General features: G+C 42.5%; 1 protein-coding gene across 1 annotated transcript in view; it reads right to left on the reverse strand.

Moving 5' to 3' along the window:
• MYO1E (myosin IE) overlaps nt 1–15,953 on the reverse strand; it is a 199,436-nt gene that overhangs the window by 182,352 nt on the left and 1,131 nt on the right. The gene's annotated exons all lie outside the window — the stretch shown is intronic.

The raw sequence follows: 15,953 nt of genomic DNA on the forward strand, positions 1-15,953 counted from the left end.
CTATAGTATATTATAATATTAGTTTCAGTACTAATTGAAACTAATATAGTTGTCCCAGTGATTTATCACATCAAAATCTACTACATGATTTCCCAGATCTGAGATTTCTAAACTCTACTTGGTAGAAGAGAAAGCATTTCTGTTCCAAGGGGCCAGGATACCCGATTTAATCAACCTCAGCATATTTAACCTTCTTCAACCTCCCCTTGCAAGAGTCTTTCCTTCCCCAAAGTCAGATTCCACCCTGCATTGAGAATTATTCTACTAGTGTATTATCAAGTTTCTTGATCCAGAATGCATCATTTACATGAAACTTAATAAAAATCCATTTACTATATGAGCCAGAAAAGTCTCATACTTGGAATTCTTTGTCATAGGTGAAGAGGTAAACCTTCTCTACATTTCTACATTTTTGAAAAGCAAACCACAGCTCTGTAAATGCAGTTTTTGTCAGGCTATCAGCATTCCTTTGCATGCATTAATCTTTTAACCCCCAAAACTCAAGTATGTGAGCCAAGTGAACATAACTGCATAAATATCAGGTTCTAAAATGATCTACGATTTGTTATATAGATATAGTGCATAGGATTTCTTCTTAAAATCCTTCCCTTTTCACTTTCTCCATTCCACACCCAGAAAAAAACTTCCTACTTAGAGAAAGCCACACCTATCACTAAGAGCTAACCAACCTTTCAAAAAAACATTAGGAGCAAATGTTAAGAGCCATTCAAAACCAAAGGAAATGCCAAGACACTAAAAAAAAAAAAAAAAAAAAAAGTCCTACTCTCAAAGCAAAAGAAGCTACCAGAATTTATGAGGAGCAGAATAAACAAAACAATTAAGCCATTAGCATGTCTCCTTGGAGACAAACTGGCCTTTGGAAGAGGGCAAAACAGAGATCCCAGTTGGGCAGGTGAGTTGTTAGTTTACGAAAGAAAAACAAAGGCAGCAAATTCTCTTTAAACCAGAACAGGGACGCCTGGGTGGCTCAGTCTGTTAAGTGTCCAGCTTCAGCTCAGGTCATGATCTCACGGTTCGTGGGTTTGAGCCCCGAGCTGGGCTCTGTGCTGACAGCTAGCTCAGAGCCTAGAGCCTGCTTCAGATTCTGTATCTCCCTCTCTCTCTCTCTGACCCTCCCTGCTCATGCTGTTTCTCTCTGTCTCTCAAAAATAAATAAAAAACATTAAAAAAATTTTTTTTAACCAGAACAGATCTAAATTTGGTCAGGTAATTTTACATTCTGATGGTCCACAGAGCTAACCGAGGAAAGCCTTCTTATCCTATCTGGTAGCGATCTTTCATATCACCAAAAACAGCCTGGTCACAGCCTGCAGCAGTGAAAAGCCCAAGAGCAAGGTCACATGTCACACCTGATTTAGAAGTGGTTCCCTTTGCAGTTGGGAACATGAAAAAATTTTTCTTCTTAATGTTTATTTAATTTTGAGAGAAAGAGAGCATAAGCAGGGCAGGGGCAGAGAGAGAGGGAAACAGAATCCGAAGCAGGCTCCAGGCTCTGAGCTGTCAGCACAGAGTCCGACGCGGGGCTCGAACTCACAAACCACAAGATCGAGAGCCAAAGTTGGATGCTCACCCAACTGAGCCACCCGTGCACCCCTGCGGTTGGGAACTTTTCATCAGAGAGCCTGGGTGAAATTTTGTTTCCTGGTCTGCTTAGAAAGAGCAGCATAACCCCAGAAGGGACAAGCTGGGACTGGTGTGTGGCCTCCGGGCAATCCCAGAACCTCTTTGAGTCTCATCAGAAGCAGAGCTGTAATCCGCAGAGTGAGAGTCCAATAACAGAAGCCATTCCAGCCCACCAGCTTCCCTCCTCAGTCTGCCTTCCAGGAGCTGAGCTCGAGTTGCTAATATCCTGTTCTATTAAAAGAAAACTTAAAAGGAAACTCTACTGGTTTTATCTGAGGGGGCTATTTTTATCTTTGGAAAACATTTCCAGTTTACAGTTAGTTACCCGGCTAGGTTAATCCAGGCTCTCATCAATCACTCTCTCGTTGGAGGTCGCAACACCACCAGAGTTGCAGTGAACCGTTTTCAGCTCTCCATGCGTTTTTGGTCTAGTGGGGGGAACAGGTTGGTTCAATTCGGCAAAGTTGGTGATTCCACCATGTGCCAGGCATTTCACCGGGTGATGGAAACACAAAAACTGGTGCAACACAGTATCCCCCTTAAGGAATTTACAGCCTAGTAGGACAGAACAATAAACAAATATTTAATGAATTAATATTGCTTGAAACCTCCCTCTGGTAGGAGGGCCCCAACTGACCCGGCCTGTCTCAACTCTGTCTCAACTCTGTTCTAACTGGTGATCAGACATATATTTCCAGACCCCACTGGCTACCAAGATTTCAGTTTCCTTCTGCCTCACGTTTGAGGCCATTTCTTTCACATTCTGGAGAGCTTAGAATACTTCATCCCTTCCACCTGGAGCTGAGTGGGGAAAACATACTCCAAAAAGCTCAAAAAGTGCAAATCAAAAGCATACTGTCTGCCTCAAAGTCCCATTTTTGATTCTTTGGACCCATTTTTCCATCTGTATCTCTGCCTGTTCCTGAAACCCCCATGCTAGCAGAGATCACTGGCATTGGATACAATAGACAGCATTTTCTGGGAGCGCTGCCTTTCTTCACGATTCCCAAACAGCTGGGGCGGACGCCTGTCTGCCCTGGTTTCAGCATTACGGCTGGCTGGCTGGCGAGTGAGGACAGGTACCCACGGGCAGACTGAGTCTCCTGTCTTCTGTGAATGAGCGGCTCAGCTTTCAGGTGCCCTTTTAAGTATCTTTATCCATCTCTCCCTCCAGAGGCGAGCTGAATGAAGTGAGGAGGAACCCCACATCAGACGAATGCACCGTCCCCTCTAAAATCAAAGGCGCTCTCCCTGATTCACCCCTCCCTGTTTCACTCCATTAGCTGAGTCACCAGGAGCAGCAGTTTACTGGCCTGGACTTAGGGAGCACTGCAGTGTGTGGGCAGTTCTGCCCTCGGTCTATTCCAAGCAAAGAGCAAGGCGGTGTGTTTTAAAGACTACTCACACACTGCAGAAGGAAATGCATATGTTTTTCCCCAATACCTTTAAAAATAGCACTGTAGGGGCATCTGGGTGACTCAGTCGGTTAAGTGTCCAACTTCGGCTCAGATCACGATCTCACTGCTCATGGGTTCGAGCCCCACGTGGGGCTCTGTGCTGACAGCTCACAGCTCAGGGCCTGGAGGCTGCTTCAGATTCTGTCTATATCACTCTTCCCCTCCCTGGCTCAAGCTTGCTCACTCATGCACATTCTGTCTCTCTCTAATTTATATTCAAATTTAAATTTTAAAAAAATTAAAGAGATTAAAAAAATAAATAAAAATAAAAATAGCACTGTATACCTCGCAGGACAAATCACAAAATGAGCTAGGATACAAAGATGAAGGAGGGCTCTACCTGAAAAGTAACTGACCAGAAGAGAAGATAAAATTCACATCACCGATCATGGGATCTCTGCAGAGAGACAGACAGCTGTAGGGTTTTTGAAGATAACTTTTAACTCAGAGACTGAAGAAGGTGGAATTTGGGCTGGCCTAAAGAGAGAATTAGACCATGGGGATGGGGTAGTGTAGCCAACCATAAGCCAAAGTGAGAATATCCAAGCACAGCTGGACATGGCCAGGCGATCTAGGTAAGAGACAAAGTGGAAAGGTAAACTGAAGCCACGCTGCACAGGTCAAATCCACAGGACTCGGCAACCAGTGGAATCTTTCGGTTCACTGTATCTTGTATTTAGAGCACATGAAATGCACCTTTGCCACTCGACACCTACATACAGCCACTATGCCAACTGAAGACTGATTCATTGCCCCAAACAAAGAAGACAGTGTCTCTGTAGACCAGACAATGCTGGACACATTGGCCTCCACAGTCACTGGAGAGGTGATGCTAAGCCAGCTTCCACCCAGAATGAGAAGGAGGGCTCCAACCCAGGTGGGAGGAGTGAACCGCCCTCCTTTGGCAGACTTAATTATGTGTCTCACTTCTGAGCAAGTTCAAACTACATTTCCTGCCTTCTGCAACCCTCCTCCTCACCAATCCCCCATCCAGAAGGGCAAGAACCTTAGGAGGAAAGTACAGGATGCAAGAAAGTTGGAGGACACAGGTGCGACTTAGGGGCAGGGGAGAGAAAGAGCTAGAAGGGAGAGGATATCCCAGTTCCTTTTTCTTTCTACCCTCCAAGCCCTAGTCCTAGATAATAGAAACAGATCACAGAAATCTACTCCAGAGTCCAGTTGTTGGAGTCCAGCAATTTCCTTCTCTTTATGTGCCATCAATTAATATTAATTTTATAATTAATAACAAAGCCCTACCAGGAAAATAATGAACTTTCAATTATTTACATAAAGTCAAAACCTTATGTCTTTGATTTACATTTGAAGTCTATACTAGAGGTACAGACTTTTCTTTGTGATCACTGGAGAATTTAAAAACATAATAAATACAAGACCAACATTGTGACTCTGTTTTCGTGCTTTATTATTATTCTGAAAAATTAAGTTAGTTTCCAACAGATAATACCTACCATTACTTCATGGTAACTTATATTGGTTTAGTTCTATGGGAATCTTAGAAAAAAATTTAACTGAGCACTTTCCACCTCCCTTCTCCCTAGTGCTTTATTATGTTTGATTTTCAAACTTTTCCAGTAAAATCAGGTTTAGGAACAAGATCCCTGGATTGTGGGTCAAGAGACTTGTAGTTCTAAGGCCATCTCTTCTATTAATTTGCCCAGTGACCTTGGTCAGGCTATTTAAATTCTTTGGACTTTACAGGGTCATCTGGGGAGGCCATGGACCACTTTGAGGATTGATGAATCTTCTTCCCAGGAAAAAAATGCACATATGAACACAGACACAAACTTTTTAGCAAACAATTTCATAGAAATCCCCAAATACTCTCCAGGATATTACTTATCCTGATATTCTACATTTAAATGCATCCAATCATTGGAGGAAACAAGTTTTTTTTTGTTGTTGTTGTTGTTGTTTTTGAGAGACAGAGAGAGCAGGGGAGGGTCAGAGAGAGAGGGAGATACAGAATCCGAAGACAGGCTCCAGGCTCTGAGCTGTCAGCACATAGCCCCATGCGGGGCTCAAACCCACGAACTGTGAGATCATGGCCCGAGCCAAAGTCAGACACTTAACTAACCGAGCCACCCAGGCACCCCAGAAACAAGTATTATCTGTAGAGCCATCATCATGATCCAGGTCTGTGTAAAAAGGAATGAAGAGACCAATAACCACGAGCTGGTTCTATCAATCCTACCTAAAGGTAGTGCCTGAGTACAGCTAGGAATGTAGAGCAGGGAGCCACCCAGCCCTACATACCAAGACGATGTATACCTAGACAGGAGAGCAGGACAAGTATCAAAAAGACTGCCCAATGACTGGAGATGTCTACATCATTCTGTAAAACAAAGCCCCTACTGTTAAAAGTCAAAGGGAAGCCAAAAGAGTAGTTAGTGCCGAGAGCTGAATTTAGCTCATGTAAAAGCCAACCTAATACAGAGATAGGATAAAATGATATCTAAGATGTGCTCCAAAATAAACCAAGGCTCCTGGGTGGCTCGGTCGGTGGAGTATCCAACTTTAGCTTAGATCATGATCTAACAGTTTGTGAGTTCAAGCCTCAGGTCGGGCTCTGTGCGGACAGCTCAGAGCCTGGAGCCTGCTTTGGATTCTGTTTCCCTCTCTCTCTGCCCCTCCCCTGCTCATGCCCTGTCTGTCTGTCTGTCTCTCTCAAAATAAATAAACATTAAAAAATAAATAAATAAACCAAGGGAAGGTGAGGATACAGAAAACTGGATAGGAACAATTATATGCCAACAAATTAGACAATCTAGAAATGCATACATTCCTAGAAACATACAACTTACCAACACCAAATCAGGAAGAAATAGAAAATCTAAATGATTAGGAAGGAGAATGAATCACTAATCAAAAGGATCCCACATCCCAACAAAGAAAAGTCTAGGACTGGATGACTTCACTGGTAAATTCTACCAAATATTTAAAGAAGCACTAATGCACATTCTCAAACTCAAAAATAGAAGAGTAAGAAACACTTCCAAACTCAGTCTTTAAGACCAGCATTACCCGGATACCAAAACCAGACAAGAACACTACAAGAAAATTACAGGCCAGTACTTCTGATGAACACAGATGCAAAAATCCTCAACAAAATACTAGCAAACCAAATTCAGTAATACATCAAAAGGATCGTACACCAACATCAAGTGGCATTTCTTCCAGGGATTCAAGGATGGCTCAACATCCACGAGTTAATCAATGTGAAACATCCCATTGACAAAATAGAGAAAACAAGCTGGGCCACAGTTGTCAACTGTTGAAGTTGGGGAATAAGTTTTTGCCCAGTTTTGTAATTTACATGTGTCCATTTAAAAAGAGAGAGGGAGAAAGAAAGTCAAAGTAAAAGACCCATGGGTTAATGCATTTTTTGAGAACTATGTTTAAAGCTAAGTTCATCCCCAATTCACATCTTGTTGCAGAGCCCACAGATAGCACAGTCTGTGGCTCACAGAGTAAGAAATTGACATGGGGTTGTTTGGGGGAACAATCCAAAAGATAGAACTTCCAACCAAGACAAACAAGTGCTTTTGTGTGTGTGAAGAAAGTCTTTGTCCACACGATGGCTCAGGGCTGGCTGAAAAGGCAGACTCGGGCAGTGAGCAGCACTGTCCCCACCTGTTCCAAACAGGATTATTCCACCCTCATGTCCAACAGGCCGTCCAGCCCAGTCTGGTTTGGCATGATTCACCGCACTCTCAGTTTGGACTTATTTGTAAAATACTTGTTACTTTCACAAAGCTCCTTTGAACAGATAGAAAACTATTCTTCTTCTGCTTTTACTTTTTTCTCCAACAAAAACAGCAATTTTAAAGATCATCCTGAGCGTCCACCATGCAGAAGAACGGCTGTTCCAATTCCTTTGGGAATTGCTTTGGGAAAACAGCAGTGGTTGTATAAGAGCCATGGGGGCTTCTGCCATACACAGAGGTGCAGAGGGTCAGCCAGGGAGAAACTGAAGCTGCCCTGGAATCTATTCCTGCCTCGGGCGTATTCGCCCAGTTAAGGTAAGCCGAAAGAAAAGGTTGAGGGTGGGGACCTGTAGCTGAGCCCTCGGGCAGTCGGCTCCCACACTGACTCTGGGCTGGCCATGTGACTTGCTTAGGCCAGTGGGGCAAGAACACACAAGATGCAAGCCGAGGCTTTAAAAAATGTGTGTGCTGGGCTTGCTTTCTCTCTTGCTGTTCTTGGGAACCCCGTGACCACTGCTATGTAAACAAGCCAGGACTAGCCTGTTGTGACAAGAGATACATGGTCAAGTCAACTCCATTGCCCCAACTGAAAATGTGCCAGCTATCTGACATGGGAGTGAGGACATCCCAGATCATCCATCCTTAGCCAAGCCACCGACTGACCACAGGGATCTGAGGAGCCAGTCCATCCAGCCCACAACTGCCCAGCCAATGCACAAAACCATGAGAAATAATAGATGTTTATTACTTAAACCGCCAAGTTTGGGGTGGTTTATTATACCAAAAGCCAGCAGACACAATAGGGCAAGAAAAGGTGACTAACACACTGAACATCCTGGGATGCACTCCCTAATGACCCTCTTACATAACACTCATTGAGAATTACTAATGGTTTGATTGTATGTCAACTGTCATTAAAATAACCTGGCATAGACCCAAAACTGGCCATACACCCTAATATTCATCTCAACACAATGTTTGCTATAACCCTTGGAATGAAATCGTATGGGTTGCAGAGGCTTATGAACCTCCGAAAATTATATGAAGAATTGTCTGTTTATGTGTTTTTTCTTTTTAATTGGAAAAAGCTGTTTAAAGTATGGAGAATAACATGAATATGTATATACACATTGGATAGAATTAATGATATTATTTTATTGTATCTGCTCCGGATTTTCTAATCTATAATGTAAATGAAAGACTATCAACAGTGTTAAAATTAGTCAACCGACTCCAGTCTTCTTCCTTTCCTCCATGCCTCTTTCTTTTTTTTTTTAAAGTGATCTCTAAGCTAAAGGTGAGGCTCAAACTCACAACCTTGGGACCAAGAGTAAGACACCCCACCAACGGAGCCAACCAGGTCTGCTCCTCCTTCCCTCTTTAGCAGATTGAATTTGGTATCATTCCAGTCCATTGATTTGTATTTTTAAAAGAATATATGTGTAAATATGTATGTATGAATATATATCCCCCAAATAATATACTGTGTCATTTTTTGTTTTTTAAAATTTTTAATGGCTTTTATTATATGTATCTTTCTACAACTTGCTTCTTCACCAAACACTATTTTTGTGAGATTTATCCATACTGACACCTTTTTACCAATAAGTTGCATATATTTATGCATTTCTTTACGAATAGACATTTAGATTGTTCTAGTTTGTTTTTGTTTTTACTATTACAAACACTGTGAGAACACAGGTTGATAGATTCCAACAAATTTTCAGAAGACCTCAGGGCACCCCCCAAATATCAGGAGTTTCTGACAATCTGATGGGGGGAGATTGAATTGATACAATCTTATAGACATATTTCTGCATTCAACCCTTGAGGAAGCCATCTTTATTTACAGTCTAAAATAGGTTAATAGATGCTTCTACATTTAAATCCAAATTTCCTATAACAAAGGTCTGCATCTACTTGGGGCACTAAAAGCAACCCTATTTTTTTGTTGTTGCTGAAAATTCCCACAATCAGACAATGACACTGTCCAAATTATTCTGTAACCAAGAAATACTACGCTAAGTTGCTGTCAACATCAAATGCTGGTCACACCGATTAAATTACTAAGAGACTAATGATGTGGTCCTAATTTTTTATTTGTTTTCTTTCATGTATGAGGACTAATGGGCTAGGTTTCTTGTGGTTATCTTGTTTCCCTCATTTTCTACTTTTTTAACCTAATTGAGGTCAGAGCATTTTCTAGCACGACTTTTATTTTACCCTTATTCCCAGTGTGATATCATCCAGTACCCAAACTTTATGATATGCCAAGTCCCCAAAACAAGGAAACTAAAGCCCAGACCCTTACTACCCATAATAGACCATGTTCATAGGTCTAAATTATCCTACCCTGGTACTACTGAGTAAAAGTAACTAAAATAGATTACTTTTTAATCAACCTTGACTTCCTTCAAAAGTAGGTGAAATGATTAAGCATTACACAGATACTTGGATTCAGAAATTTCAAATTGGAAATAATGTATTCAAGTGCTTGTGAAAAAGTGAAAAGACCTGCTTCATTACATACAAATTGTATGCCCCTGAACAGTTCTCTTTCTCTTGCTACACTTTGGTTTCTTCCCTATAAAACGGCAACAAAAACCCAACTGGTGCAGGAATGAAGTAAACTCTCCTATATGAAAGCCCCTTGTGATCATTCCTCCATTAGATACGGGCTCCTCGCAGAGGCGGTGCTTAATTCATCTTTGATCTCCCAATGGTTGCTGCCATTTTGGTCACGGATTCCTATCTGTTAAGCATGTGTACTATAACATCTTTTACAACTGCTGTTGTCTTTTCCACTTGAGGGTTCAAAGCTCCCCACCTCAACTACCTGCGTTCTCTGATAAGACCACTCAGACTTGTCAAGTTACAGAGGCCTAAGCACCCACTAGTGTCACACATTTGAGTGCCAACATCATGATCCAGGGAGAACACCAATAGCAGGACTTAGGAGTTTGGGAGTGTCCCCCAAAGCTGCCTGTTGCTTCGGACTCTGCACCAGAAGGGGGGCTGCACTTCTCAAAAGCAATAGGAAGCTGAGCAGCTCATTACTGACAGGGAGGGTCTCCCTGGTACATGGCTCTGGAGGCAAAGTCTCTGTACAGTTAAGCAGGCTACACGAAATTACTGTATCACCATCTAAATGTGATAAATACGCTTACCAGGAAAAGGTTTTATAAAATAGGTGGAAAAATACAGAGCCCAAACTGTACATTTAGCCCATAATTACAACTACATAAAAATGATGTGAATTTGGACAGGTTGGAAGGGAATCCAAACGCATGAAAATAATTTCTGTTAGGGTAGGGTAGTGATATTATGGGTGAATCCTTCCAAATTTATTTTGAAAATTAATAATAATAAATCAAAAATAAATGATCTTCCATCTCCAAGTAGGCTTTTTTAAAAGAAGGAGAAAAGAAAACTACCCAGCCATGTCTAGACTCTAAGGAAATGGACCGTAATCCACCACTATGGTTTGGTGGGAAAAGCCTTATTAGATGGGGATCAGAAAGTGGATCCTGGAACCAGCTAAGCCAGTCCTACCGCTGAGGCTTCGCAAGTCAACCCCTCTACTCTCTGTGAAATCCAGCAAAAGGATTTATGATAGAATTCTTTAAGACTTTATTTCTTTAGGTCCCCTCTATACCCAACGTGGGGCTCAAACTCATAATCTGGAGATAAGAAGTCACATGCTCCAGAGACCCAGCCAGCCGGGTCCCCTTAGGATAGAATTCTTTTTTTTTTTTTTTTTTTTTTTTTAGTGTTTTATTTATTTTTGATACAGAGAGAGACAGAGCATGAGAGGGGAAGGGGCAGAGAGAGAAGGAGACACAGAACCAGAAGCAGGCTCCAGGCTCTGAGCTAGCTGTCAGCACACAGCCTGATGCGGGGCTTGAACCCACGAACGTGAGATCATGACCTGAGCCAAAGTCGGAGGCTTAACTGACTGAGCCACCCAGGCGCCCCAGGATAGAATTCTTAAATGTTCTTCTGGGCATTCTACAATGTAGTATGTTTTACAGTCTACAATGTAGCCTATCACTCTAAAGTCCCATGAATGAACTTTCAACAAGTACATCAGAACTCAAAACAGGAGGGAGACCATGGCCCCCTTCAGAGCAGTTCTTATATTTATTCCCGGAAAGAGCCACCTCCTCTTTGTCTTCCAAAGCCTACTGCATATGATATTTCACATCTTCAGAAGGGCCCATTTTTTCTCCTTGGAGGCAGAATGTAACTTCCAAAAACAGCTGAGAGGGACTTGGTATGAAGTAAGATGGGTGATCAAGCTCAACACTGGAGTCTTAGGTCAAAAAGGAAGTAAAAAAAAAAAATACACAGATTTTCTTAAATGGCCATTCAGAAGTGCTTTGTACATTAATGACATCGCTCCCTGGTGGCAACTCAGAAGGGCAGGCTGACCTCACTGGGACCTACAGTGCAAACAAAGTTCCAGTGCAAAGTTCCACGGCTGGTCAAAGTCAATCCCTCGAAGTTAGGGAGCACACTGACAGTCCTACGTCACTCAAATGTGGCTGTCATAAAGATAGGTAAAAAAATAAAATAAAATAAAACTTTGCTACAATGCCCAAAAACCTTTTGTCTCTGCCAAAATAAACTTGAAATTCAAGACACAATTTGTTTACCATTATTACAGAATGTGCTTCTAAGCCCAAAATGTTTATTTTTAGTACCTTTGGCATTTAACCTTTAACCCCTTATTGCTCTGTAAATATTAAGTCCCAGCAAGGTAAAAAAAAAATAATAATAATAAAAATAAAAAGAGTGAAACCTCACCATTTTAATAACATATTGATGAAAACACAATTGCTGCATTTTTGTAAAAAAAAAATAGTAGATAACCTATGCTTGGAAAATCACGACTGTACATAATTTCTATATATTCCATAATGAAGCTCGTAATACTTTGCATTGGTATACAGGTTTCCAACTATTTTTGCTTTTTTTAGTGTCTTTATTTTACTTTGAGAGAGAGAAAGAGAGAGAGAGAGAGAGAGAGAGAGAGAGAGGCAGAGAGCAAGCAGGGGAGGGGCAGAGAGAGAGGGAGACACAGAATCTGAAGCAGGCTCCAGAATCTGAGCTGTCAGCACAGAGCCCGACATGGGGCTTGGACCCACGGACTGTGAGATCATGACCTGAGCTGAAGTCGGACGCCCAACCGATGGAGCCACCCAGGTGCCCCTATTTCTGCTTTGTGAAGCTGATGAAGACAGCTGTCACAACAATCTATGTATTTTTTTAACTTCCTTTTTGACCTAAGACTCGGGTTGAGCTTGATCACCCATCTTACTCATGCCAAGTCCTTCAAGTCATGAGACCCCATCGTTTCTCAATGAGAAATGCAAAGTACTACATATTCTCTCTTTCATTTAGTCTCACATGGTCGCTCCCTGGTGGTCTAGTGGTTAGGATTCGGCGCTCTCATTTAGTCTCACATGAGCTCAAGACGTTAGTTAACACTCAGTTCAGGAGCAAAAAGTCATATCCCAAGTCAATATTTACCAAAATGCTCATTATCTCCTGGATAGGAGGCCCAAAGATAACTCCTGAGACAGACCTCAAATCCAGGAGATTCAGTAAGAGAAGAGTAATAAAAGAAGTCTAGCATGCAATCATAATGGGGTTGGGGGTGGGAATTTTCCCCAGAAGAGTGGGGGGAGCAGGTGTGATCAGTTAAGAAAGAGAAGTTCCGTTTACAGCCTCTTCACTCACACAACTTACACATCCAAATTTGGATGCAGATTTTCCCTGTTAATAGCCTGGTGATTCCATAGGCTGAAAATACCAGGCAACTCACTCTCTTAAGGAAAACCCAGTGGGAAGGTGTGGATGTATCAGTGAAACACCATTACTGGTGTATGGTTAAAGTTTAGACATTCCTGCCAGTGAGCAAATGAAAGAAAGAAAGCATGGGGTTCTCAGGGACACCGCTTTGAGATTTACAACAGAGTGGCTACAAACAGCAGATGTGCAGGCTTCTGGCCTCACAGCAATGATCAGAACACTTTCAAGAATTAACCAGTCTGGGGGTGCCTGAATAGCTCAGTCGGTAGAGCGTCCAGCTTCAGCTCAGTTTATGATCTTGTGGTTTGTGGGTTCGAGCCCCATGTCAGGCTCTGTGCTGACAGCTAGCTCAGAGCCTGGAGCCTGTGTTCAGATTCTGTGTCTCCCTCTCTCTCTGACCCTCCCCTGCTCACGCTTTCTCTCTCTCAAAAAAACAATTAATTAAAAAAAATTTTTTAATATATTTAAAAAAATAATTAACCAGTCTGGCACAAAATGTTGGATTTCCAGCTTCCCTTGAAATATGTAACATGGTCAATGTAACCATGGTAATATGGTAGATGTCACTAACCATGGCCTAAGGTCAGGTAATGGTACTTCTTTACAGAGGTCTATTTACTCTCTAGAGGCCAGCCTCACCCCATCAAAAACTGTATCCTGGCCTCTGTAGACACTTCAGCTTGCAACCACCGATAACGCTGAAATCCCCGGCAGGAGCGTGGAGAAGGCGGCTTTCACCAGTTCTGCTACCGTCTGCTTCCTCACTTCTCCATCCCTTTCTATCTGCTCCACTGGCTTTCCCTTTGTGCCCTGGGCCGCCCAGACTTTTCCCATGAGGCTGGCCAACCCACGCTGGCCCCTAGATAATGTCCTGCATTTCATATCCTTCCCTAACCCCTCTGCCTTCACCAAAACTCTTCTGTACTTCAACACATTTTTGTTTTGTTTTGGCTTTGTACTATGTCATTTTGGCCAGGAAACTATTAGCAATCTGATAAACTAATCAGTGGGAGTGGACTAGGTTACCTTCTCAGAAAACATACTTGAAATGGATTCCAGACTTTCTAAATACATGCCATGCCTTCACCCAAAGGAACATACCTAACCTGTAGTCAGCTGTCTGACAGATTTCTAAGTACGTAAGTCCATTCCTGTGTATTTTTTATAAATAACATCTGCCGTTTACTCACAAATAATATGCAAGTGAGGGAAAGCGCCATATCCTGACCATCGACTGAGGTGATGGCCAATTCAGATTTACTCCAACAGTTTAGCATATTTAAGTCAGAGAAGCCCCATGATTAATAATTTCTGCATCTGACATATATAGTGGAGCTGCAGGCGTGGGATCCAGTCCATTGCACAGTCCAGGCTGTCATGTCAACAAAAACAGAACTTCCATTGTAGATGATAAAGCCAGATTCGACAAGGAAATCTTAGTAGGCTATGATGATGAATCAAAGTCAAAGGGGATTGTGATACCGTCCTAAACAAGGTGCACTAAACATGCAGAGATTTTTTTTTCTTTTCAGTTCATCAAGCCTCCTAAGGAAAAGGGTACAAATTACTATTACATAGTTGTTGCTTCTCCAGAGATGGAGGAAAGTGTCCTAAAGTGAGCTTTCAGGAAAAAGAGAGGAGGAGAACTCTACACTGAACATTGTGCTCATGAATCAGAAAATGACAATCTTCCTCATGAGTCACAACTGAAGGAGTCTCGCGGGGCCTTGGGGACAGGTTGAGAGTCTCCCTCACGTGCTACCAGACTTCCTAAGACATCACACACACAAACCCGCAAACAAAACCGGAGCTCTCCCAAGGCCAAGGGCCCCACGGATCCTCTTCTCCTTGCTACCTCTTAGCCACGCCCACTGAAGGCCATGCTCCTGCTCTTCCGGTTCTAAGCAGCTGAACGAAGCAGCTGGGCAGACCCACACAGATGTGAATGAAACACAAAATGAAGCCTCATTGGGCTTGAAAGGGTCACATATCAACAGCAAACATTCTGAGGTTGCCGACAATTTAAGACGGGAGGATGCTCTGTTCTAAGACACCTTCACCTAGCTGAGGAACAATTTCCAGCCAGTGAAGAAATGATTGATTTAATTTTGGCCACGTTACTCTACGTCTAGTAGATGGAGCCACGGCGCACGTCCTATTTCAGGACAGCAGCTGCTTTAACTTTTTTCTGATGCGCTGATAGCGGCCTGGCTGCCCACAACACGGCCATCTGTGCTGCTGGCAGGGAACCCATCAATAGGTAAGTCACACCCTGTGTTCGGCCGTATTACACAACTCTGGAAACAATTCTCCTCCTTGAACATGCCTCCTCTGCTTCCATGCGAGCAACCATCTACTTCAAAAGCAATGTGGCCCAACTGACCATGGAGTTTCCAAGTTCTCCGGAAAAGGCATCAGAGACTACTTTGCAGTGTTTCGGGCATAAAAAACGAATTAACTAAGGGAAAATTAATTTTCTCAAGGTAGCACTCAAGTATTTGAAATTCAGTGAGTTTCTTTAAGCTCTTGATATACACATATCGATTTTGTGGGGGGTTTTTTTAGAAGTATTGAACCATGGAAAATAATTATAGCAATATTAAAGTACTAGGACTATCACATTGCTTAAATTCAAGTGGCCAATTAGGCAGTGGCCCAATTAGGTAGCTCCTCCACCGAACCACACACTCGGTGTAAGTAAATGGTTCTCTTACAGGGGTTCCAAAAATAATCTGGGGTAGACGGACTCCTTAAGCCCTGAAACTTAAAGAGGAAATTTATTGACAGACCAAGTGTCCTCGTAGGGAGGGGCAGAGGTGACACAATTCTGGACTACAGAAAAAGAACAACCTTCTGTCAAAGATGCCCTTTGAAAGACTTTTGTTTTTAAGCATTCTTTTGAATAAACACAGAGCTGGGTCTTAGAGAGTTTTGTATACAGGTTCGCATGGGCCTTTGCTACATTTCTCAGGCTGGTCTTGCGGGATAGATTTTTAAAATTGGTGCCGTACTAGTTATCATTTTGACTTAGCTCCCCATTCACAGTCAGTAAAAACGTCACAAAACAAACCTGACGAGCGTCAGGTCACCCACCCAGGCAGGGTTCTTTGAAAAGAAGCAAGTGTGGAAACCATGAAGCCTTGTGTTAGAACTTTTTTTCTTTCTTTCTCGGATAGACTGTCAACTTCTTCAAAACAGGGTCCTTGCTTTTGTGCTTCGGATAGAAAAGGACAGCACACCAAAACCCAGGAGGATGCGGCTCAGGTTAACGGGGGCGGGGTGGGTTACTGGGGGGCGGGTTAGGAGGACAGTC

The sequence above is a fragment of the Suricata suricatta genome, chromosome 9 (genome assembly GCF_006229205.1).
Source record: "Suricata suricatta isolate VVHF042 chromosome 9, meerkat_22Aug2017_6uvM2_HiC, whole genome shotgun sequence".
Taxonomy (NCBI): Eukaryota; Metazoa; Chordata; class Mammalia; order Carnivora; family Herpestidae; genus Suricata; species Suricata suricatta.